Source organism: Dreissena polymorpha, chromosome 1 (genome assembly GCF_020536995.1).
Source record: "Dreissena polymorpha isolate Duluth1 chromosome 1, UMN_Dpol_1.0, whole genome shotgun sequence".
NCBI classification, from domain to species: domain Eukaryota; kingdom Metazoa; phylum Mollusca; class Bivalvia; order Myida; family Dreissenidae; genus Dreissena; species Dreissena polymorpha.
In genome coordinates, this window is record NC_068355.1 from 56,262,340 (window position 1) to 56,289,948 (window position 27,609).

Here is a 27,609-nt window from a genome sequence, read left to right on the forward strand (position 1 = left end):
TCCGTCCACATTTGTTCGTAAACACTCTTTGTCCCAATGATATCTCGATCGAACTAGGTCACTAGGTCAACAAAAAAGAAAACACTTGTTAACACTGTAGAAGTCACATTTCATACCCAATCTTCATGTAACTATGTCAAAATGTCTGCCTTAATGATATGTTGGTTGAGTTCAAAAGTGGTTCCGGTCCGTTGAAAAACATGGCCGCCAGTTGGCGGGGCAGCTTTCCTTATTTGGCCAAAGAGAAACCTTGTAAATACTCTAGAGGTCTTATGGCATTTTTCATTTGAAGTAGGTCTGTTCTCAGCGAAAATCCAGTTTAGGCGGAATGTGTCGTCCCTGATTAGCCTGTGCGGACTGCATCAGCCAATCTGGGACCACACTTAACGCATAAGCAGTTAGCCCCGTTTTCCGAGAACGAGGTTCTTATAATTCTTCACACACCACTGACTGATTTCGGCACTTTTGTGAGGTTAAGGATGACATTAAATGTCTGGATGAAATAATATCACATTCTTCGTTCACATTTCTTTTTCAGTGTATTATTATCATAACATGAATAATCCTTAAGTATGCGCTAAATGAAATCGCCAGCCGGGAATGTGTGCATTGACATACAGGCTGGTGAATAGTACTGTGAATGATACATTTTCTTCCTTAAGTGTTTTCTTTGATACTATAAATGAAATATACAAATGAGCCGCCTTGGGAAACCTGGGCTGTATGCATTGTGACGTAGTAGTCACTTTAATAAAACTTCGGAAAAGTCTTCAATCTAGAAGACCAACATAGATGACATCAAGATTGATAGAGGCTAGTACTGTACCTTATTAACCCATTTATGCCTAGCGTCTAGAACAAAGGCCTTGGCAAACAGCGTATACGCAGATGAAACGCTGCATGTGGCGTCTCATCTGGGTCTGCGCTGTTTGCTTAAAGGAATTTCTGTAAGAAATATTCTAAATATAGAAATCAATATACTAGACATCCCTAATTTTGAAAATAAATTAATCCAATTTAGAAGTATGAGAAAGTCCATTCAAATATATAAGGCATGTTAGATGCTGTGTAAGAGCGTTCACTCCAGATTCATAACTGGTTATTTCATAGGAACAGCTGGAATTCGAAAGTATTGTTGGCAGAAAATTATTATTTATTAAAAAACAAACAGTTACCAATACTGAAGCTGTTTTACTCAATGACTGTTTGTTGATTTTCATCATATAGTGTTTTACGGATGAATTGACAATATTAAAGTGATATTAACTCGTTAATTGACTTAATTGTAAATTACGGAACACGTCTTTGGTGCACACGTCTACGCTACACATTGTTAAATAAACGTTGCCGTTAATAACGCTATAAGCATATAGCTATGCTTAGCTGTGCAACATCAGGTGCATACAGTGTCGTCCCAGATTAGCTTGAGCAGTCCTCACAGGCTAATCTGGGACAACACTATGCACATGCATTAAACCCGGTTTTCCCAGCGCGCGGCTGACTTATTTGTTTCATCAATCATAACTTCATATATAATGCTTTGTCGATTACTGTGTAGGAATTGTCATGTTTAATGTTCACTAGGGGTAAACTGATATTGTGATATGTATGTATTATTTTATCGTAATAGCAGAACAATTACAAGCTACCACAATAATGATATTGTGTTATCATTAAAATACGTGTTGAGTGGTTGTTAAAGAAGAAAACAACAGTGCTCTTTCTTTCTTTGTAATTTTATTCGCACGAATAGAAGTAGTAGCAAGCCCAGGGACCCCTGTAAATGTCACATGGATTCAACATGTTACCATTCACATTCTGTTTCAGACGACATGAAAACATGCGACGACGAATTCCATGGCGGAAGTTGAAAGTGTCGGTGTTTCTATTGGTAGCGGTACTGATTGCACACAGCTTATGGATGATGACCGGGATTTACCAAACAGCGCCGCCGCAACACATGGACTATATTCTCAAAGTGCATGGACACATTCTGCCGCATTAAGAAAAGCTGAAAGTAGTGCGAACGAAGGACGTTTGAAATAGAATATAGCCATGAACTGGCAAAAACTCTACGTTTGATCTTCCTAAGGAGACTGACTACACTTTAGATGCAAACGGCCGATACAAAATCCCCCACCAAATGCTACGCGGCAGACGAGAGAGCGGCGACACGTGACGAGCACGTTAACATGATTATCGTCCCGTTTTCCCACGCTGATCCGGGCTATGGAATGACCTTTTAGGTTACAATATACTAAATACTCGTTTCATGTAGGCCTGTACTCTCTAAAAAAATATCATAGTTGACTCGAAGGCATGTTTTATATCTTAAACTATTGTTCGGGTTTTATCTTTCGGAGATAATGGTAGGGCATAAATAGGTGTTCACGACCGAATCCCTGAAATATGATAAACTTGGAGACTTTAGTAAAGCCTTGCACTGAAAAGGGTTACATTCCACAAAGAAACGGCCGAAAAAAATGTTGCAAAAATTAGTCGATTTTGATTAGCGTCAAGTTCTTTTTTGGTTTGAACATGACATCTTTTTTATTGCATAAATCGATTCCGCTTAGAATGACCTTTAAGAAAAGGTATGGTTATGGGGGTCTCTATGTGCAAAATGTTGCATTTATTTTCGCTCAAAGTTGTCGCTTTTACATTGAATTATATAGGGAAACTATTTAGTATATTGTGACCTAAACGCAAACCTGGCCTAGTCACAAAGGAGCTGTATTTACAGAAAATCATCCTTTTTCGGGTGGGATATTACGCGTTTTGGCAAATGTCACGGAATAAATGCGTTTGTGTCATGAATTGACGGAGCAGTGTGAGTTTTTAAGAAAAAAATGCGTTTTCAAAGGAAAATTAGAAAAGAAACGTACAAAAACTCGTCTTGAGCATCTCAAATCGCAGCAATTTGTGCTGAAAGAACTCATGAACACGTTTAAATAGTTGTTTACTTCTTTTTCTACATCGCTTGTAACAATATTTCAGTATTTTGACCGATTGTTATTATTTAGGGTAATCGTTTTACTCCTGAACGCCCGTTATAAATCAAAGCTCCGACCGCGAAAGCCAGATGGCTTATCAGGCATTATAATAAAATGCATTTTCAAGCATTTCTACGTGAAAGATCGGTCTGAAATTTGGCATGCACATAGAAAATAGGTTTATAAGTATCGAGAGGTGCTTATTTTTTGCGATGTTAACAGTAAATGTTGTCTTATAGGTTACAATATACTAAATACTCGTTTCATGTAGGGCTGTACTCTCTAAAAAAATATCATAGTTGACTCGAAGGCATGTTTTACATCTTAAAATATTGTTCGGGTTTTATCTTTCGGAGATAATGGTAGGGCATAAATAGGTGTTCACGACCGAATCCCTGAAATATGATAAACTTGGTGACTTTAGTAAAGCCTTGCAATGAAAAGGGTTACATTCCACTAAGAAACGGCCGAAAAAAAAGTTGCAAAAACAGTCGATTTTGATTAGCGTCAAGTTCTTTTTTGGTTTGAACATGACATATCTTTTTTATTGCATAAATCGATTCCGCTTAGAATGGCCTTTAAGAAAAGGTTTGGTTATGGGGGTCTCTATGTGCAAAATGTTGCATTTATTTTCGCTCAAAGTTGTCGCTTTTACATTGAATTATATAGGGAAACTATTTAGTATATTGTGACCTAAAGGCAAACCTGGCCTAGTCACAAAGGAGCTGTATTTACAGAAAATCATCCTTTTTTGGGTGGGATATTACGCGTTTTGGCAAATGTCACGGAATAAATGCGTTTTGTGTCATGAATTGACGGAGCAGTGTGAGTTTTTAAGAAAAAAATGCGTTTTCAGAGGAAAATTAGAAAAGAAACGTACAAAAACTCGTCTTGAGCATCTCAAATCGCAACAATTTGTGCTGAAAGAACTCATGAACACGTTTTAATAGTTGTTTACTTCTTTTTCTACATCCTTTGTAACAATATTTCAGTATTTTGACCGATTGTTATAATTTAGGGTAATCGTTTTACTCCTGAACGCCCGTTATAAATCAAAGCTCCGACCGCGAAAGCCAGATGGCTTATCAGGCATTATAATAAAATGCATTTTCAAGCATTTCTACGTGAAAGATCGTTCTGAAATTTGGCATGCACATAGAAAATAGGTTTATAAGTATCAAGAGGTGCTTATTTTTCGCAATGTTAACAGTAAATGTTGTCTTATACGCAAACCTGGCCTAGTCACAAAGGAGCTGTATTTACAGAAAATCATCCTTTTTCGGGTAGGATATTACGCGTTTTGGCAAATGTCACGGAATAAATGCGTTTGTGTCATGAATTGACGGAGCAGTGTGAGTTTTTAAGAAAAAAATGCGTTTTCAGAGGAAAATTAGAAAAGAAACGTACAAAAACTCGTCTTGAGCATCTCAAATCGCAGCAATTTGTGCTGAAAGAACTCATGAACACGCTTTAATAGTTGTTTACTTCTTTTTCTACATCGCTTGTAACAATATTTCAGTATTTTGACCGATTGTTATTATTTAGGGTATTCGTTTTACTCCTAAACGCCCGTTATAAATCAAAGCTCCGACCGCGAAAGCCAGATGGCTTATCAGGCATTATAATAAAATGCATTTTCAAGCATTTCTACGTGAAAGATCGGTCTGAAATTTGGCATGCACATAGAAAATAGGTTTATAAGTATCGAGAGGTGCTTATTTTTCGCGATGTTAACAGTAAATGTTGTCTTATAGGTTACAATATACTAAATACTCGTTTCATGTAGGGCTGTACTCTCTAAAAAAATATCATAGTTGACTCGAAGGCATGTTTTACATCTTAAAATATTGTTCGGGTTTTATCTTTCGGAGATAATGGTAGGGCATAAATAGGTGTTCATGACCGAATCCCTGAAATAAGATAAACTTGGAGACTTTAGTAAAGCCTTGCACTGAAAAGGGTTACATTCCACTAAGAAACGGCCGAAAAAAATGTTGCAAAAACAGTCGATTTTGATAAGCGTCAAGTTCTTTTTTGGTTTGAACATGACATATCTTTTTTATTGCATAAATCGATTCCGCTTAGAATGGCCTTTAAGAAAAGGTATGATTATGGGGGTCTCTATGTGCAAAATGTTGCATTTATTTTCGCTCAAAGTTGTCGCTTTTACATTGAATTATATAGGGAAACTATTTAGTATATTGTGACCTAAACGCAAACCTGGCCTAGTCACAAAGGAGCTGTATTTACAGAAAATCATCCTTTTTCGGGTGGGATATTACGCGTTTTGGCAAATGTCACGGAATAAATGCGTTTGTGTCATGAATTGACGGAGCAGTGTGAGTTTTTAAGAAAAAAATGCGTTTTCAGAGGAAAATTAGAAAAGAAACGTACAAAAACTCGTCTTGAGCATCTCAAATCGCAACAATTTGTGCTGAAAGAACTCATGAACACGTTTTTATAGTTGTTTACTTCTTTTTCTACATCGCTTGTAACAATATTTCAGTATTTTGACCGATTGTTATTATTTAGGGTAATCGTTTTACTCCTGAACGCCCGTTATAAATCAAAGCTCCGACCGCGAAAACCTGATGGCTTATCAGGCATTATAATAAAATGTATTTCCAAGCATTTCTACGTGAAAGATCGGTCTGAAATTTGGCATGCACATAGAAAATAGGTTTATAAGTATCGAGAGGTGCTTATTTTTCGCGACGTTAACAGTAAATGTTGTCTTATACGCAAACCTGGCCTAGTCACAAAGGAGCTGTATTTACAGAAAATCATCCTTTTTCGGTGGGATATTACGCGTTTTGGCAAATGTCACGGAATAAATGCGTTTGTGTCATGAATTGACGGAGCAGTGTGAGTTTAAAAAAAAAAGCGTTTTCAGAGGAAAATTAGAAAAGAAACGTACAAAAACTCGTCTTGAGCATTTCAAATCGCAGCAATTTGTGCTGAAAGAACTCATGAACACGTTTTAATAGTTGTTTACTTCTTTTTCTACATCGCTTGTAACAATATTTCAGTATTTTGACCGATTGTTATTATTTAGGGTAATCGTTTTACTCCTGAACGCCCGTTATAAATCAAAGCTCCGACCGCGAAAGCCAGATGGCTTATCAGGCATTATAATAAAATGCATTTTCAAGCATTTCTACGTGAAAGATCGGTCTGAAATTTGGCATGCACATAGAAAATAGGTTTATAAGTATCGAGAGGTGCTTATTTTTCGCGATGTTAACAGTAAATGTTGTCTTATAGGTTACAATATACTAAATACTCGTTTCATGTAGGGCTGTACTCTCTAAAAAAATTTCATAGTTGACTCGAAGGCATGTTTTACATCTTAAAATATTGTTCGGGTTTTATCTTTCGGAGATAATGGTAGGGCATAAATAGGTGTTCACGACCGAATCCCTGAAATATGATAAACTTGGAGACTTTAGTAAAGCCTTGCACTGAAAAGGGTTACATTCCACTAAGAAACGGCCGAAAAAAAAGTTGCAAAAACAGTCGATTTTGATTAGCGTCAAGTTCTTTTTTGGTTTGAACATGACATATCTTTTTTATTGCATAAATCGATTTCGCTTAGAATGGCCTTTAAGAAAAGATATGGTTATGGGGGTCTCTATGTGCAAAATGTTGCATTTATTTTCGCTCAAAGTTGTCGCTTTTACATTGAATTATATAGGGAAACTATTTAGTATATTGTGACCTAAACGCAAACCTGGCCTAGTCACAAAGGAGCTGTATTTACAGAAAATCATCCTTTTTCGGGTGGGATATTACGCGTTTTGGCAAATGTCACGGAATAAATGCGTTTGTGTCATGAATTGACGGAGCAGTGTGAGTTTTTAAGAAAAAAATGCGTTTTCAGAGGAAAATTAGAAAAGAAACGTACAAAAACTCGTCTTGAGCATCTCAAATTGCAACAATTTGTGCTGAAAGAACTCATGAACACGTTTTCATAGTTGTTTACTTCTTTTTCTACATCGCTTGTAACAATATTTCAGTATTTTGACCGATTGTTATTATTTAGGGTAATCGTTTTACTCCTGAACGCCCGTTATAAATCAAAGCTCCGACCGCGAAAGCCAGATGGCTTATCAGGCATTATAATAAAATGCATTTTCAAGCATTTCTATGTGAAAGATCGGTCTGAAATTTGACATGCACATAGAAAATAGGTTTTTAAGTATCAAGAGGTGCTTATTTTTTGCGATGTTAACAGTAAATGTTGTCTTATAGGTTACAATATACTAAATACTCGTTTCATGTAGGGCTGTACTCTCAAAAAAAATATCATAGTTGACTCGAAGGCATGTTTTACATCTTTAAATATTGTTCGGGTTTTATCTTTCGGAGATAATGGTAGGGCATAAATAGGTGTTCACGACCGAATCCCTCAAATATGATCAACTTGGAGACTTAAGTAAAGCCTTGCACTGAAAAGGGTTACGTTCCACTAAGAAACGGCCGAAAAAAAAGTTGCAAAAACAGTCGATTTTGATTAGCGTCAAGTTCTTTTTTGGTTTGAACATGACATGTCTTTTTTATTGCATAAATCGATTCCGCTTAGAATGGCCTTTAAGAAAAGGTATGGTTATGGGGTTCTCTATGTGCAAAAAGGTTGCATTTATTTTCGCTCAAAGTTGTCGCTTTTACATTGAATTATATAGGGAAACTATTTAGTATATTGTGACCTAAACGCAAACCTGGCCTAGTCACAAAGGAGCTGTATTTACAGAAAATCATCCTTTTTCGGGTGGGATATTACGCGTTTTGGCAAATGTCACGGAATAAATGCGTTTGTGTCATGAATTGACGGAGCAGTGTGAGTTTTTTTAGAAAAAAATGCGTTTTCAGAGGATAATTAGAAAAGAAACGTACAAAAACTCGTCTTGAGCATCTCAAATCGCAACAATTTGTGCTGAAAGAACTCATGAACACGTTTTAATAGTTGTTTACTTCTTTTTCTACATCGCTTGTAACAATATTTCAGTATTTTGACCGATTGTTATTATTTAGGGTAATCGTTTTACTCCTGAACGCCCGTTATAAATCAAAGCTCCGACCGCGAAAGCCAGATGGCTTATCAGGCATTATAATAAAATGCATTTTCAAGCATTTCTACGTGAAAGATCGGTCTGAAATTTGGCATGCACATAGAAAATAGGTTTATAAGTATCGAGAGGTGCTTATTTTTCGCGATGTTAACAGTAAATGTTGTCTTATAGGTTACAATATACTAAATACTCGTTTCATGTAGGGCTGTACTCTCTAAAAAAATATCATAGTTGACTCGAAGGCATGTTTTACATCTTAAAATAGTGTTCGGGTTTTATCTTTCGGAGATAATGGTAGGGCATAAATAGGTGTTCACGACCGAATCCCTGAAATATGATCAACTTGGAGACTTTAGTAAAGCCTTGCACTGAAAAGGGTTACATTCCACTAAGAAACGGCCGAAAAAAAAGTTGCAAAAACGTTCGATTTTGATTAGCGTCAAGTTCTTTTTTGGTTTGAACATGACATATCTTTTTTATTGCATAAATCGATTCCGCTTAGAATGGCCTTTAAGAAAAGGTATGGTTATGGGGGTCTCTATGTGTAAAATGTTGCATTTATTTTCGCTCAAAGTTGTCGCTTTTACATTGAATTATATAGGGAAATTATTAAGTATATTATGACCTAAACGCAAACCTGGCCTAGTCACAAAGGAGCTGTATTTACAGAAAATCATCCTTTTTCGGGTGGGATATTACGCGTTTTGGCAAATGTCACGGAATAAATGCGTTTGTGTCATGAATTGACGGAGCAGTGTGAGTTTTTAAGAAAAAAATGCGTTTTCAGAGGAAAATTAGAAAAGAAACGTACAAAAACTCGTCTTGAGCATCTCAAATCGCAACAATTTGTGCTGAAAGATCTCATGAACACGTTTTAATAGTTGTTTACTTCTTTTTCTACATCGCTTGTAACAATATTTCAGTATTTTGACCGATTGTTATTATTTAGGGTAATCGTTTTACTCCTGAACGCCCGTTATAAATCAAAGCTCCGACCGCGAAAGCCAGATGGCTTATCAGGCATTATAATAAAATGCATTTTCAAGCATTTCTACGTGAAAGATCGGTCTGAAATTTGGCATGCACATAGAAAATAGGTTTATAAGTATCGAGAGGTGCTTATTTTTCGCGATGTTAACAGTAAATGTTGTCTTATAGGTTACAATATACTAAATACTCGTTTCATGTAGGGCTGTACTCTCTAAAAAATATCATAGTTGACTCGAAGGCATGTTTTACATCTTAAAATATTGTTCGGGTTTTATCTTTCGGAGATAATGGTAGGGCATAAATAGGTGTTTACGACCGAATCCCTGAAATATGATAAACTTGGAGACTTTAGTAAAGCCTTGCACTGAAAAGGGTTACATTCCAGTAAGCAACGGCCGAAAAAAAAGTTGCAAAAACAGTCGATTTTGATTAGCGTCAAGTTCTTTTTTGGTTTGAACATGACATATCTTTTTTATTGCATAAATCGATTCCGCTTAGAATGGCCTTTAAGAAAAGGTATGGTTATGGGGGTCTCTATGTGCAAAATGTTGCATTTATTTTCGCTCAAAGTTGTCGCTTTTACATTGAATTATATAGGGAAACTATTTAGTATATTGTGACCTAAACGCAAACCTGGCCTAGTCACAAAGGAGCTGTATTTACAGAAAATCATCCTTTTTCGGGTGGGATATTACGCGTTTTGGCAAATGTCACGGAATAAATGCGTTTGTGTCATGAATTGACGGAGCAGTGTGAGTTTTTAAGAAAAAAATGCGCTTTCAGAGGATAATTAGAAAAGAAACGTACAAAAACTCGTCTTGAGCATCTCAAATCGCAACAATTTGTGCTGAAAGAACTCATGAACACGTTTTAATAGTTGTTTACTTCTTTTTCTACATCGCTTGTAACAATATTTCAGTATTTTGACCGATTGTTATTATTTAGGGTAATCGTTTTACTCCTGAACGCCCGTTATAAATCAAAGCTCCGACCGCGAAAGCCAGGTGGCTTATCAGGCATTATAATAAAATGCATTTTCAAGCATTTCTACGTGAAAGATCGGTCTGAAATTTGGCATGCACATAGAAAATAGGTTTATAAGTATCGAGAGGTGCTTATTTTTCGCGATGTTAACAGTAAATGTTGTCTTATAGGTTACAATATACTAAATACTCGTTTCATGTAGGGCTGTACTCTCTAAAAAAATATCATAGTTGACTCGAAGGCATGTTTTACATCTTAATATAGTGTTCGGGTTTTATCTTTCGGAGATAATGGTAGGGCATAAATAGGTGTTCACGACCGAATCCCTGAAATATGATCAATTTGGAGACTTTAGTAAAGCCTTGCACTGAAAAGGGTTACATTCCACTAAGAAACGGCCGAAAAAAAAGTTGCAAAAACGTTCGATTTTGATTAGCGTCAAGTTCTTTTTTGGTTTGAACATGACATATCTTTTTTATTGCATAAATCGATTCCGCTTAGAATGGCCTTTAAGAAAAGGTATGATTATGGGGGTCTCTATGTGCAAAAAATGTTGCATTTATTTTCGCTCAAAGTTGTCGCTTTTACATTGAATTATATAGGGAAACTATTAAGTATATTATGACCTAAACGCAAACCTGGCCTAGTCACAAAGGAGCTGTATTTACAGAAAATCATCCTTTTTCGGGTGGGATATTACGCGTTTTGGCAAATGTCACGGAATAAATGCGTTTGTGTCATGAATTGACGGAGCAGTGTGAGTTTTTAAGAAAAAAATGCGTTTTCAGAGGAAAATTAGAAAAGAAACGTACAAAAACTCGTCTTGAGCATCTCAAATCGCAACAATTTGTGCTGAAAGAACTCATGAACACGTTTTAATAGTTGTTTACTTCTTTTTCTACATCGCTTGTAACAATATTTCAGTATTTTGACCGATTGTTATTATTTAGGGTAATCGTTTTACTCCTGAACGCCCGTTATAAATCAAAGCTCCGACCGCGAAAGCCAGATGGCTTATCAGGCATTATAATAAAATGCATTTTCAAGCATTTCTACGTGAAAGATCGGTCTGAAATTTGGCATGCACATAGAAAATAGGTTAATAAGTATCGAGAGGTGCTTATTTTTCGCGATGTTAACAGTAAATGTTGTCTAATACGCAAACCTGGCCTAGTCACAAAGGAGCTGTATTTACAGAAAATCATCCTTTTTCGGGTGGGATATTACGCGTTTTGGCAAATGTCACGGAATAAATGCGTGTGTGTCATGAATTGACGGAGCAGTGTGAGTTTTTAAGAAACAAATGCGTTTTCAGAGGAAAATTAGAAAAGAAACGTACAAAAACTCGTCTTGAGCATCTCAAATCGCAACAATTTGTGCTGAAAGAACTCATGAACACGTTTTAATAGTTGTTTACTTCTTTTTCTACATCGCTTGTAACAATATTTCAGTATTTTGACCGATTGTTATTATTTAGGGTAATCGTTTTACTCCTGAACGCCCGTTATAAATCAAAGCTCCGACCGCGAAAGCCAGATGGCTTATCAGGAATTATAATAAAATGCATTTTCAAGCATTTCTACGTGAAAGATCGGTCTGAAATTTGGCATGCACATAGAAAATAGGTTTATAAGTATCGAGAGGTGCTTATTTTTCGCGATGTTAACAGTAAATGTTGTCTTATACGCAAACCTGGCCTAGTCACAAAGGAGCTGTATTTACAGAAAATCATCCTTTTTCGGGTGGGATATTACGCGTTTTGGCAAATGTCACGGAATAAATGCGTTTGTGTCATGAATTGACGGAGCAGTGTGAGTTTTTAAGAAAAAAATGCGTTTTCAGAGGAAAATTAGAAAAGAAACATACAAAAACTCGTCTTGAGCATCTCAAATCGCAGCAATTTGTGCTGAAAGAACTCATGAACACGTTTTAATAGTTGTTTACTTCTTTTTCTACCTCGCTTGTAACAATATTTCAGTATTTTGACCGATTGTTATTATTTAGGGTAATCGTTTTACTCCTGAACGCCCGTTATAAATCAAAGCTCCGACCGCGAAAGCCAGATGGCTTATCAGGCATTATAATAAAATGCATTTTCAAGCATTTCTACGTGAAAGATCGGTCTGAAATTTGGCATGCACATAGAAAATAGGTTTATAAGTATCGAGAGGTGCTTATTTTTCGCGATGTTAACAGTAAATGTTGTCTTATAGGTTACAATATACTAAATACTCGTTTCATGTAGGGCTGTACTCTCTAAAAAAATATCATAGTTGACTCGAAGGCATGTTTTACATCTTAAAATATTGTTCGGGTTTTATCTTCTGAGATAATGGTAGGGCATAAATAGGTGTTCACGACCGAATCCCTGAAATATGATAAACTTGGAGACTTTAGTAAAGCATTGCACTGAAAAGGGTTACATTCCACTAAGAAACGGCCGAAAAAAAAGTTGCAAAAACAGTCGATTTTGATTAGCGTCAAGTTCTTTTTTGGTTTGAACATGACATATCTTTTTTATTGCATAAATCGATTCCGCTTAGAATGGCCTTTAAGAAAAGGTATGGTTATGGGGGTCTCTATGTGCAAAATGTTGCATTTATTTTCGCTCAAAGTTGTCGCTTTTACATTGAATTATATAGGGAAACTATTTAGTATATTGTGACCTTTGAGGGCTTTTACTCGCAGCGATGAAGTCGTTAGTATAAATTGAGCCACGTTCTAGATTAATTCATATGGTTAATTGACAACAAACTGTCATTGCACCTAGGTAAGACCGAATCAATTCTGTTTGGTTCACGGCAGAAACTCAGGTCACAATCCTTTCTAAATATTTCATGTGATGGAACACCCATTTCATCTACATCATCAGTCAAGTATTTAGGGGTTACAATTGATCAAAATTTGTCTTTTACTTCTATGGCAGAGTCAGTCATCAAGAAGGCCAATGCAAGGTTAAAGTTTTTATATCGAAAAAAGGAATTTTTATCCACAGATACTAGAAGGCTTCTAGTCTTGTCTTTAATTCAGTGCCACTTTGACTTCAGTTGCTCTGTTTGGTACACTGGTTTAACTCAAATGTTAAAAAACAAGTTACAGGTCACCCAAAATAAACTTATCAGGTTCATATTAAATTTACATCCTAGGTCTCACATTGGTAAAGAACATTTTACTAGACTTAACTGGTTGCCTATTGAAAGTCGAGTAAACCAGATCACACTTTGTCATGTTTTTAAAATAAGCTCTAAGTTGGCTCCGCTTTATATGGAAGATAATTTTACTCCAGTCAGTAATATTCACAATAAGAATACTAGGTTCAGAGTAAGAACACAGTCAGACTCTCCTAATACTGATCTAAACATGGATGATTGCAATAGGTTTGCCATTCCAAGGGTCAAGGGTTCTGGCAAAAAGTCATTTGCTTTCAATGGGTGTACTCTCTGGAACTCTCTTCCTGAGCATATCAGAGATGCCAAAAGTATTCCATCTTTTAAACACAGTGTTAGGGAGCATTTTTTAAGCCAGATAGATTTTTAATGTGCATCTCTTTAAGATTGTTTACTGTTGATTTAACTTGAATGTCAATATAGATAGATTTATTGTGTCTTATCTAGTTGCTGTATGATTATTCTTTAGCTTGGCAAATAATTTATGTTAATTTTTAAACACTTAAATTGTGATAACTTCTTAATAATTGTCTAGTCTAGAACTTATCAGAATATATTCTATGCATTTAGGTTAGTGTAACTTAAATATGTTACATGTCTTTCATTATTATTCACTGTGATATTACTATATACTGTGATATAAAACGTTGTCTCCTATGTCATACAATATTATAACTAAAGGACCACAATGGAAATAAGGGTTTAATTGCAAACCCTTTATTGTGCAATCCTTAACGTATAATGTTGATTGACATGGCTTTGTTTATACATGCAGGTTGTTTTTTATTACTAATTGTGTGCATATAACATGCTGCCATGTAAATTTATGCATTTTATGTTGAAATAAATCTATCTATCTATATGGGTTAACCTGTGTAGTCCGCGCAGGCTAATCAGGGACGACTTTTTCCGTCTTTACTCAATTTTTCGCTAAGAATGGACTTCCTTTTAACAAAAAAATCCATAAAAGCGGAATGTGTCTTCACTGATTATCCTGTGCGGACTGACCATTTTAATCTGGGACGACAAATTACGCACATGCTTTAAGTCCCGTTTTCCTAGAGCGAGACTCATATAATTATAAAATTGTTACATAAAGGACACCTTTTTTGCTTAAATTAATGCGTTCATAATATTGCGTTTGTTTTCGGTTACATATTCCAAAGTATAAGGGATGTAATCAATGATTAAAATCATATTCAAATAAGTAAAATGGTAAAATTAAAGAGTATGCGGTTGCGTTCGGTTAAAAAAAAGGCTTCTGAGTCTGAAACAAACTTACAATAATTCAATAGATATATTAAATAATTTGGTATTTCGAAGATAATGTCAGAAAGAAAACACCACTAATCACGGACTACACTTCTCTCTTTTATGGAATGTTACGTTTCAAGGAAGAAAAGCCCAGTATTCCTAAAAAGAAGCTCATATAGACATTCGCACATAACCATGAAAAGTATTGAATCAGAATTTAAACCTCGAGGTATATTTAAAATTAATTGTAAAAACTAATACGCATCAGCGCCCCTTCAACTTCCTGCTTCAAAAAATGTACTACTACTATTTTTTAATAAAAGTCACTATTTTGTAAGAACTCGGGATCGTCTGATATAACGTGGAACTTTCATAGCTTATATCGTACACAACATCAATTATGTATTGCAACCCACACATGTAAGTTGTAACTGGCATTGTTGGCTGAACAGTAATGTGCTTTTATTTCAAAGTACTTGCATGTTGTTGTGTTCATTTAATATCAATGAAAACCTACCACGAAGCATATGGGCGAATGTTAATGATTTAAGCCCGACTTTTCGAAGAAAAAGATACTATTTATCTCGCCGCGTTCGAGAGCGGTTTGAGTCTCGTTCGGGGAAGACTGGGCTTAATACATGTGCGTAAAGCGTCGTCCCAGATAAGATTGTGCATTTCGCAAGGCTAATAAGGGACGCTTGTTGATATTTCATATTTTGTTCATATTCTTCTATAATACATGTGTATATATGGTTTCAAATTTAGTTACCGGTAAAGTCAATGTTAAATAGACAACACGAATAGTGAAGCATAACATGCAATATTGTAATTAACAGCATAGTGAACACATGTTAAGCAATAAAATCTCATTTTAAAAGGCATGCAGTGATGTTTTAGTCAATATGCTGTTGTTGTTTTTAATTTAACATATAGCTTCAATTTAATCATATCATCATTTTACCTGACAGAGGTGTTCCGGAATATAGTGAGCTTCCTGACGGCGAACCGGAACATGACGTTCCAGTGAGCGAAAGTAGTTTTTCTGGAGCACTGGTTCAGAGATATCCCCGACACCACTAACGATCAGTTACTACTAACAAGTCAGCTTCGCTCTGGGAACACGGGGCTTAATGCATGTGCGTAAGTGTCGTCCCGGATTAGCCTGTGTAGACCGCACATTCTAATCAGGGAATACACAGTCCGCCTAGACTGGATTTCCGTTTAGGAGGGACTTCCTTAAAATGAAAAATTCCATAAAAGCAAAATGTATGCGGCCACTATTACTGTTTTGAGAGTATCCACTATTGTTTCAACAAAAGCATTGCAATACATTCGTCTCAAGTATGACATTTAACAAATCGTCTTGTTCAGATGCCGAACCTGACACGTTGAGGTCAGCTGAAGGTGGTTCTGAGCGGCTGTTTGATGCCGGACGAGGCGGTTACACACAACTAACCTGCCATCGACCAACTTATAGAGGGACACCAGTGGGTGGAGAAAAATCTTGGCATCAAGCCCGTCAATGCCTTGATAAACGACCCTTTCGGGTATTCTTCCGGGGCGTCACTTCCGTTAGTCGTCTCAGACTACGAGGAGCGGCTTACCAACGCGATCCGACAGGCGCGGGAAGCATTGGCGTCCGCTCTCGGTCTCGTGCTCATTAATGGATCTGTAAGCTCAACAAATGCACTAAAACAAAGCGTCGACCAGGAGTGTCCGAGATCTCTTCTGCTGTTGAACGAACTGAAATTAAAGGGTGAATATTTAAAAATCGTAGCTGCGAATCCGGCTGAGCACGCGAGGACGTTGTATGCGTATGCATTGCTCAGGGTAATGTAGTGGTAACGGATGAAGAAGGAAACATAACGCAGTACCAGGCGTTCGAACCCACTCATCCCACACATAATGGACTGAGTATTTTGTCATTTTCTGTACAACTGTTAACTTAAGGTCCAGACATTTACAATCTCAAAGTCAGCAACAGGCCAGAACGGCGCGGTCGAATCAAGCGTTTTAATTTTTGACGAAAACAACTAAAGCTCAATGAAATACATATGAATTGAAAAAGATTTGATTGAAGTACAGTTTGAAGCTTGGTCGGGCAATCTAGAGAGCTTAAACGCTAAGAAGACTGACAAATATACGGTGTTGAGATCCAAGTTCTATAAATACATCCCGGGAAAGAGCAGCGCCCACTTGTTCGAGCTTTAGGGTAAGGCCCAAGAGATCGACGTTTTGTACGAAACAGCACCAAAGATCAAAGTTACCAGTGAAAAGGTTTTCACGAAAGTCAGTTTGACCTACATATCCGGATTTTTACAGAAATTCTCCATTTACAACGTGGATGACGTCAAGGCGACGTCGGTGTTCATCACGAATAAATCGACTTGAATATTGAGCCGTCGCTGGTGAATACCGACATCATCATGCGCCTGCAGACGGACGTAGATAACGAAGACATCTTCTTCATCATGCGCCTGCAGACGGACGCAGATAACGGAGACATTTTCTTCACCGACCAGAACGGATTCACGTTGATGGGCAGGCGAAATAACCGACAACGTCCGATAGAGACCAACTACTATCCCTTGACAACGATGGCAATTCTAGAGGACAAGTGCTAGAGGGTTACTCAGCATTCCGAGCAGCCACATGGAGTTGCCGCCCTTTGCGACGGCTTGCTCTAGGTGATGCTCAACCGGGACGACCGGAAGGGACTGGGGTAGTGGGTCACCGAGCGCGTGCTCACGCGGACCGAGTTCGCCATACAGGTATTTATTTTCGGGGTCGTGTTTAAGGAACATTTTGGTTTCTTCTTTTTTTCTCAGTTATTTTACCATGTTTGAAATGTACATTACATGTCATTTTTGCATACACAAAACATTGGTATTATAGCATCTTATATAAGTTATATCTTATCCCTAAGTTTTAAAATGGTCGGTTTGCTTATACAGACCACATGTGTACATATTGTTTGACGCGTAGGGTGCACTACTTATCAACTTAATTGTAACTTATTTTTTAATAAATGCTATTGGATCATAAATCTTAGGTGGTGTTCAAAATTGCACACTTTTTATCTGATAATGAATACAAATGTATATAAATGATCATTATGTTTGCCCGATACATACATACGTTAACATAGGAAATATATCTCGTTTTAAAACATGTACATTTTATGTATATTTCTGGGAAATGCCGTGCAAAAACCATATTTTAAAGTTTGTACTTGCATTTTTCTGGAATACCTTCGTGGGCCTGTGTTCACATTTCAATTTTAAGACACACGAACAGTCTATATTATTGAAATTTTGTTGTTATTTTACTGTTGTTATATTAAGTCTTAGTTGACATGTAATTTCCTTTATTACGACCCACGGTTTAACTGCATTATACATATAAAGACACCAACAGTGTAATGCACATGTCATGTAAATAACCAACGGCGCAAATCTGTTTGTAAATACAATATGAGTCTCGCTCTGGGAATACGGGGGCAACTGCCCTAGTTTTCCCTGAGCGACTATATATGCAGTAGCGTTTTATTCCGCTGCATTCGTCCGTTTCATAAATCACGTGCGTGTTTTACAGGTGGAGTACAAGGAGGTTACGGGTCCCATCGTAGAGCCGCGTTTTACACACGCCACGCTGAATAGCCTGGTCGTCTTCTGAACAAGTTGCTTGCCTTCTCCATAGAACACTGGGCCGAAGAATTCAACCGGAAGTTACTGCTACTTTAATTGAAATCTTTCCCATGTGATCTCACGATTGCGGGAATTAGTTTCAAACGATCTCGAATCACGTTCTTCACCGGAAGTCACCACATTGCGCATTTCCGGCGGAAAATGTGCTATGTTCGATCTCGAATGATAAAATATTACTCTTGGATTTTATACGTGCCTTAGGTGTGAACCAGACACTTTTAGCGTGACTGAGACTTCGCTTTCGCACGTTAAGTCGTTGACGTTTAATGAAGATATAACTCCCAATTATGGGGAGCTCAGAAGTTTTTTGATAAAATAAAAACCGAAGAAAAAGTAGTGTTTATATAACATTTCGCCTCGTTCTGGGAAAACTGGGTTAAATGCATATGCATTAAGTGTCGTCCCAGATTAGCACGTGCAGTCCGCCCTGGATAATCAGGGATGACACTTTCCGCTGTGATGGTAATTTTTGTTTAAAAGAAGTATCTTCTTAGCGAAAATCCAGTTAAGGCACTGTCTAATCTTATCTGGGACGAGACTTTACGCTCATGAATTCAGAACCAGTTTTCCCAGAACGAGGCTTCCTTATTGACGTGTTCATTGCTTTCATTAGTAAAACTATTATGTATTGTTATTTATGTAGAAATTCAATTTTGAATCAAATCAATATTTATTTATTGTCGGTATGATATACAAACATTATAAACATAAGCTATGAATAGATTTTGACCGACTTTAAATGGTGTGATTGTGATTTGAAAATCCGCTCAATTATATATTGCATTCATAAAACATATTTATTTTGAAAATTGTTTTTACGATTTTGTATACTTAATGCTATTGCCGGCAAATACAAATTTACAATTAATATTTTGTTTAAATCCTGCTGTTTGCGGTCTGCACTCCGAAGAGAAACAGTTCAAAGATGCTATAATTAATATAAATCACGCGCCTATTTGATTCGTTCAGCTGTAAATGAAAGGCTGATGTAAAGAAAGGGGGTGAATCGCATCAAAATATCTGACAGGACGTCTCACACACTGTGGCTAATGCATAATACAAATTAACAAATACATAATTCTATTAATGCTGTGTGCTATCTGTTATTGTGTAAAATAATAACCATAAAATGCATGAACATTTTAACATATTTTAAAATAAATATTTGACATAACCTGGACGAAAAATATTTGACAAGTACCGTAATATATTAACATATACCTAGAGAATACTAGGTTAGCGTTGAATACAGAGACGTTTATGTTGCGAGGCTTAGAAAGCCGGGAGCGCGAGCCTTGGCGAGCGCTTTCGGTTTTTGAGCCTAGCAACATAAACTTCTCTGTATTCAACGCGTATCCTAGTATTCCATTTATCCCATTTTAATTTTTTTCAACGTGACATTTAACATAAATAGATCTAATTACCTTAACAATAATTTTAATCCATTCCTAAAAGCGCTTAAAATCTAACGAATGTAACCATGCATAGTGATATAGAATGTATTTGTTACTGTACGCAAAATAGTCTTTTAAAACTTCACACAAAAACTGTAAAACGAGAATAAACATCACCATATGCCTCGATTCAATTTTACGCAGCTAGCAAAATGTAACACATTACGACCGCGAAAAGAAGATTTCATTAATTGTATTTTCGAAAGAAAATGATCAAAATCAAATATGGTGGCGATTGCTCCTGACAAAATAATGTCGATGTCAACATACATGTACATGTAGATTTACACACAGAGTCGTTCTAAACATAAAGTATCAAAAAAACTATACTCGCCTTATTTGTTCATGGACGCTGCACAGATTTTGATGGCGTCTAGATCTAGCCTTCACATTCTGTAGTTTGCGACCCAAGCAAAAGATAATCCGTTTTAATTATATTAAGCTTTGAAACACTTGTTGCAAACGGGTTATTCTAACTGAATAGACTTTATTTGATAAAATCACAAAGACAAAGTTTATTCATCAAAGAAAATACCCTTACGTTTACTTACATCTTAAAGCAAAACAATTCGAATAGACTACTGAATCAAAATACACATCCATCAGTATGCTTTACACACACAATTTCACAGCCAAATACTGAAACAGGCACGCACATGTTGAACATCAATAACACGAATAAGCTAGATCTACATGTAGATCTAAATCCTTCGTCTCACCGGTTCCATCCGAGGTGAGTGGTAAATAGAATATGCCCTTTTTCATAAATACATCTATGATACATAAACACGAAATAAAAGCGCGTTTTCAATGTTTTATTTCCAGACATCGCATACTTGTTTCGTGTAAACCTAATGTTGACATCACACAAATGACGCAATAAGTATGTCATTTTATCACGCAATCAATCAGCTTATTCATTATACGGATGGCGAAAAATTATTTCTTACGATTAGATCTTAAGGTTGAAGTTCGTATTTATAAATTCAAAGCCAAAGGTTTCTCGACTCTACAAATTTCTTATGGAATATAATTCAGTGGTTGAATAAAAAGTAATCCGTGCACTTGACAGGTATATTCAACAAAGTGGGAGACAAGCTAGTTTATTCCACAGGGTGTTATACCGTCAATGTCGGTATAAAAATGGGATGAATGTATATACATCAACATACTTAAAATTTATATTAACATACATAAACAATTTGAACAATCAATTGTAGAAACAATTAAAAACACCATGAAAAATATATACATGTATATCAATACATCATTATATAAGCAACGTTCTGTGAAAACAGGGCTTAATGCATGTACGTTAAGTGTCGTCCCAGATTAGCCTGTGCAGTCTGCATAAACTAATCAGGGACGTGACTTTCCAAAAATAAACTGGATTTATATTAAGAAGAAACTTCATTCAAACAAAAAAATACCATAACATCGCAAAGTCTCGTCCATGATTAGTCTGTGCAGCCCGTACAGGATAAACTGGGACGACACTTTAAGCACATGCACCAATCCCGATATTCCTAGAGCGAGATTCATATAACAAATGACAAATAAGTTAACAACATTCCGTTAAATAAATACGCACAAATCAAGAGAAAGGTTGGCATGGACAGATAGATAGAAAGACAGCGCTGTGTTATAACGTCTGTATATTGAGTATTGAGGTACTCTTATTCTTATATCCACGAAATTAAGGGCAACAAATAATATTCACCATCGTAGGGAAAATACACAGCGCGATATCTTTATTTTCGAAACAGTGCGCGTCCAAAGTACCAATAAATATTGCAAATCTTATGATGACATTGTATAAAGTACCAATATCTATTTCGAATCTAATTATGACATTGCATAAAGTTTTTTGTAATTCCACAAGCTCTTTTATATCAGGTACATACAGATCACATTAAAGATACTATGTTACAAACTGCAAAATTACGTCGTAACTAAAAATGTCGTACGAGATCTTTGCGAGATCTTTGATACAACACAATGTCTCAGATAAAACAAGACTCGGCTTAAATGCGTTGGTGGTAACGATCTGTCTGTGAATGAACCGCGTGACGACACTAACGTTTCCGTTTGACGCAGATTTTAAGTTCCGCCTCGCTTTTAGGCGACATAAACACATTGCCAGTAACGTCACCAAAACAACGGACGCTGCTGCTGCAGAAATTATTATCACCGGAAGCAAAATTGATGCGCTCGGTCCTGTCTCCTTGTCTGAAATTGATAATACCTGTGAAGCCTTTTTTATTATACCACTACATTGATATTTGCCTGGTGTAACGCTGCCTGATAAATTACTTTAATATCACGTCATGTTTTGAGGTAGGTCATATTACTCGGAATCAACTATAGATTGATCATTTTTGGTTAAACAAGAGTCAGATTCAACTAAACAAATAATTGTATACAAAGATGCTATATATTTAAGACACTAAAAGCAACACAACAGCTAAAAACACGCTTTAAAAATAATAAACGCTAGTGCGTATGACGTAATTATTAAAACGTCAAACTTTAAACATTATATTTATTCACGCTAAAAACGAAGCGTCATAGAGATTATATTATATTATTTCGTTTAAAATATTGACGTAGAGGTATGATAAACAGAGCAATAGGTCCCTGCCCTATCGTTGTGTAACATCAGAAGCTCACTGTTCTTGTATTCTAAGCCTCAGCTGATATATTCACACATCGATATGACAGTAACTTGTTATTCTCTATAAGTTTGCTGACATCAGTTCACTGCAGTAAAATGCGTAGAATGCAATTACGTTTCGCCATTATTTATTGGCGCTAACAATTAAAGACAGAAGCAATCTTTCTCATTACGTGATAACATATTATTTAAATTGTAAAGCGTATTCATACAGAGACTCAATAACAAGTAAGAACCAACTATTGGGGACAAAACTTTTTCAAAAAACATACTTACTCTTGAGTGTATGTTTTCAGCCGACCACTGCATACGATTTTAAGCCACTTCAAAGAGATTTCATGAAATGCTACTTCTAGGTGTATACAAACAAGAAAAAAAGAATGAAAAAAATCAGAAAATACTCTATTCGAATAAACATGCGTGAAAAGAGTGTCTTGTGTAATAAAATACCTATTTCTTGATGATACTAAGGCCATTATTACTATTTCTTTTTAGTTTAGACCTAGAGCAGTTTATACGTTAAAAGGAAGGATAGTCCAATGTTATGAAGGTAAAATGATAGGAACGTGGAGTTTTACGTGTATTATCACTATCTGGACATGGGTCAGCATATGCTGCAATCAAGTGTTTTGATTGTTTTTCGTCTGTTGATTGTTGTCAGCATTTGCTTGATGGATTATATGCATTGTCACCAAGTTTGATGATGATACACACACTATTATTTTAATAATATATTTGTAACTTATGGGCCATAAGTCAGAACGTACTTAAATCATGTTTGACAACCTCCCAGTGGGTATTAAGCACTTACGAGTTATGGCTCTTGCATAATACACAACTTACCAGATTTACTGTGTCTGTTTTCTAACTCAAATTATTTAAATGATCATCATTTTTTATATCACTTTTTGTTGACATGAAATCCTGTCAGCTAGTTTGAAGCATCTCTCATTCATAGCTGAGGAATTCTATGACATTTGTTGAATTTACCCAGACATTACAATGAGTTTCTTGTCTGACAGATTGCCACTCGTCTTTTAATTTGACTTAAATCGTTTAAAGTGTTTTGCTTATACTTTGTGAAGAATCCACAATTTATAAGACCAATGTGTCATTATATATCCATATCATTTATGTTTGATGTTTTTGTAAAAAGGGATCTTCTTTAGCTCACCTGAGCACAACGTGCTTATGGTGAGCTTTTGGGATCACCTTTTGTCCGTCGTGTGTCGTCAATATTTTGCCCTGATAACACTCATAAAACTTGGTCAGATGATTTGTCCCAATGATATTTTGGTCGAGTTCGATCCTTGGTCACGTGAGGTCAAAAACTAGGTCACGATGTCAAATAAAAGCAAAAGCTTGTTAACACTCTAGAAGTTACATGTATTGTCCAATTTACATGAAACTTTTCCAGAACAAGTGTCCCAATAATATCTTGGCTGACGTTGAAAATGGTTTCGGTCAGTTGAAAAGCGTCGCCGCCAGGGGCGTGGGAGATTTCGTTATATGGCTATGGTAAAATATTGTTAACACTATAGAAGTCTTATTTTTAGTCCAATAATTATGAAACGTGGTCAGAACATGTGTTCTAATGATATATCAGCTGAGTTCTAAAATGGTTAGTTTTGTTTAAAAACATGGCTGACAGGGGTGTGGCAGTTTTGCTTATATGGCTATAGTAAAACCTTGTTAACACTCTAGAAGTCACACTTATAGTCCGATCTTTATAAAACTTGGTCATAACATTTGACTCAATGATAGCTCGGTTCAGTTTGAAAAGCATTCTGGTCCGTTAAAGAAATATGTCCACCAATGATCGGGGCAGTTTTCCAAGAATAGCTATAGTTAAACCTTGTTAACACTCTAGGATTCACATTTATATTCCAATCTTCATTAAACGTGGTCAGAACATTTGTTCTTATGATATTTCAGCTGAGTTTAAAAATGGTTCATGTCCGTTCAAAATCACGGCCACCAGGGGGCGGGGCAGTTTTCCGTATATGGCTAACGTGAAACATTTTTAACACTCTAGAGTGCACATTTATAGTCCAATATTCATGGAACTTGGTCAGAACATTTGTACTGTTGACATCTCGGCTGAGTTTGAAAATGGTTACGGTACGTTGAAAAACATAGCCGCCAGGGGGTGTTGCAGTTTTCCTTATATGTCTATAGTGAAACCAATCTCAGTTCAATCTTCATGGAACCTGGTCTGAAGATTTGCTCTAATGATAGCTCGGCTAATTTTGGAAAAGGGTTCCTGTTTGTTCAAAAACATGGCCTCCGTAGGAGCGGCAGTTTTCCTAATATGACTATATTAACACTCTAATTGTAATGGGGATGTTGGTGCACAATAAAGCTGCTGATGATTTTAATGCTGTTACTGCTCCTACTGCTGCTGCTGTTGACGTTGCAGAATAAGATTATTGCATTACTCAAATTAATTATTGTCATTACTTTATAGTGTAATCTTTATGTTTGCAGAAATAATCAAATTTCACATGGTGGTAAAACAAATAAAACAACTAGAATTGTTGCATCTGCGTCTTATTTGACATTTCATTCATTCAGTTATCTAACTCTCTATAAGTGCTTGCATTATTGCCTTCTCAAAAAGCCCTCTGATGATTGTGTCACAGGCTTACAACTGATTGGAAATTGGCCCCAATTGATTGGGCATTCCCATCAAAGACCATTAGATTACAACTTGAAACGTTTGAGCCCTACAGTTTGTAGACAGTCAGTAGTGTGTGTGTAAATATCAAGTGATTTTAACAGATTTTATTGTTGTTTCAAATTGAAAAAAGTATTGTTAGGTGAGTCTGAAAATTGCGGCAGTTGTAAAAAAAACTATGTCGAAAATGTTAACTATTTGGAAGTAACAAAACAACAATTTATCACATATTTTTAGAAGCGCAAACCATGTTTGGTTAAAAAGAAAAGATATTTTGGCAGTTGTTGCAAAAATAGTGTATTCATGCTACAGATTGTGTGTGCATTAAAATTACACATAGTTTGACAGTTGTTTTGATATGATACATTTTCAAATGTCATGTGTGTGTTTACTTCTAAATCTTCACACATTTGTAACTAAGAGACAGATCAAGTGATGTTGTGTAAAAACGATCAATATTGAATTTCTAATACATATTATCATACTCATTTACTTCTTTATAGGTAAGATAATTGTATACAGTGACCCCGCGTTTATCCGGGCACGTCCGTTTCGGCAGAAATTTCCGGATTAACGAATCTTCCGGATTTTCGAACCAGTGCCGTTTCAAGAGTTAAATGTTTACCTTATGACATAAACCTTATGTTTATGTATATTTACATACTTATTTCGCACCAAAAATGCTATTTTCTTGTTACGCAGACATTTATTTTGTTTAAAAAATCAAATGTTGTTAAACAATGTAAATAAAATAAACGCGTAACCGAATTGTAGTACATGTACACACATGACGTAAAGCTCCGTGATTGTTACAATCACACAGTTAAGCGTTGATAGCTTAGTATTGAATCGATATTTCTTTGCTGTATAAACTTTCCATGAGGACTGCGTGTATCTCGTGTGATACTCACCGCAGTGAAAAGACGTTGCCATTGGTCGCACGCGAGCTGTAAGCTTGTGACCACACAGAGTTACACATCGAGGGTGTTGAAGGCAAATGAAAATAAAACATAAAACTGCGATACTGTTTTAGTATCTTTTTCTGAACTAGCATGTCATTTTAAGTGATTAACAGTTTTGTGATGACGGTCCGATTGTAATCAGCGTCTTAATTGGTCGCGTGTTCAGCTCATTAATGACATTTAGAAAAGTCAAACATCTGACCAAGTGTGACATTTAAGATGCATTGTGTAATGCCGACAACAATTTAAGTTTTAAGTCGGAGTCGAATCATGTTTAGTCACGCCCATAATCTATCACTGCTAAACACAATAATATTTCACGCCTCTGTGATTGCGCTTTTGTTTATACGGCGGTAGGGCGATTAAGCCCCCATGTTGGGAAGCATCCGGATTAACGAGACATAATTACAGCCGAATACACAGATCGGTGTCGCGAAATCTACGTCCGGATCCGGAACGCGAGATTTCGGACTTAGCGGGGCAAAATACTGCATAATAAATCCGTTCCCTTTGACTTTCATCCGGATCGCGAGATTTCCGGACTATCGAAATCCAGATAAACGCGGGGTCACTGTACATGTCATTGATAACAATTCAACATATTGTACTTAATTACGCAAAAACTATTGCATTTACACTGATATGCGCTATACGTATATTTGCCTATAGCTGAACCCTATCAATCTGCGTCAACAAATTGAGTGAGCTTTTGCGCTATGTATGCATGTGCTGACTCATGTACTTGTATTTATGTACAACCTGCGCGTATACGGGTGTAATAGCGTTTGATTACTAATGAGCGTCTAGACAACGTTTTTTAACATCCTGCGTATACGGTTATATTCCGGTTTGATAATGATGGGTAACGACAATCTGCGCCCAGTTAACATCCACATACGGTCGTACGTGCATTATAGAGCTAATAGAACCCTATCAATATGCGTCAAGTCAACACATTGATGTGCTTAAATGCTATTATTTGCATAAAAAAGAAAGTTATTTCTATTTATGTACGTCCATAAAATTTCCGTGTTTTTTTACGATTGAAAAAATAATAGCCACCCCCCCCCCTTCAAAAACAACAACAAAAAACAGCATCATGAAAACGTCCACATCGTGCTTATATGGTTGAAATCGGATTAAATCAAGATCCTTATTTATCTGCGCCCAGTTAACATTCACAAGCAATTTTATTATGGTCTTAATTGCATTATAGGCTTATTGAACCAAATCAATCTTAATCGAGTGGATAAATTGAGATTGTTTATACAGTATCAATTGCATCAAATAACTTATAAACTTCTATTTATCTTTGTCCATAAAATAGTCGCATGTTCTTATACGGATTTAATAGCGTTGGGGAACAAATGAATCCCCATTAGTATGCGTCTAGACAACGATCATATCGTGCTTATAAATCGGGTTTTGTAAATGAAGGGTCCCGATAAAGCAGCGACCAACTAACAATATCATGTGCTGATACGGTCTATTTTAAATGTTATAAATAATGCACCATTATCATCAATGGATCTATATTGTTATATCAGAGTTAATTAATTACAGCATGATACTCACGCTCATCAAGCTAAAAACAAAGTGCATACAAATGCAAGTCATCAACAATCACTTAATAACAAAATGTTAATGAACTCACGGTACATTTGAACCTGTATAAAGT

General features: G+C 36.2%; 1 long non-coding RNA gene across 1 annotated transcript; it reads left to right on the top strand.

The window, feature by feature from the left end:
* Positions 1 to 1,884: 1,884 nt before the first annotated feature.
* LOC127881758 (uncharacterized) lies at positions 1,885 to 19,337 on the top strand. Its single transcript, XR_008050258.1, has 3 exons — positions 1,885 to 2,246; positions 15,829 to 17,228; positions 18,052 to 19,337. It is a non-coding gene; the product is annotated as an uncharacterized LOC127881758 (long non-coding RNA).
* Positions 19,338 to 27,609: the final 8,272 nt, after the last annotated feature.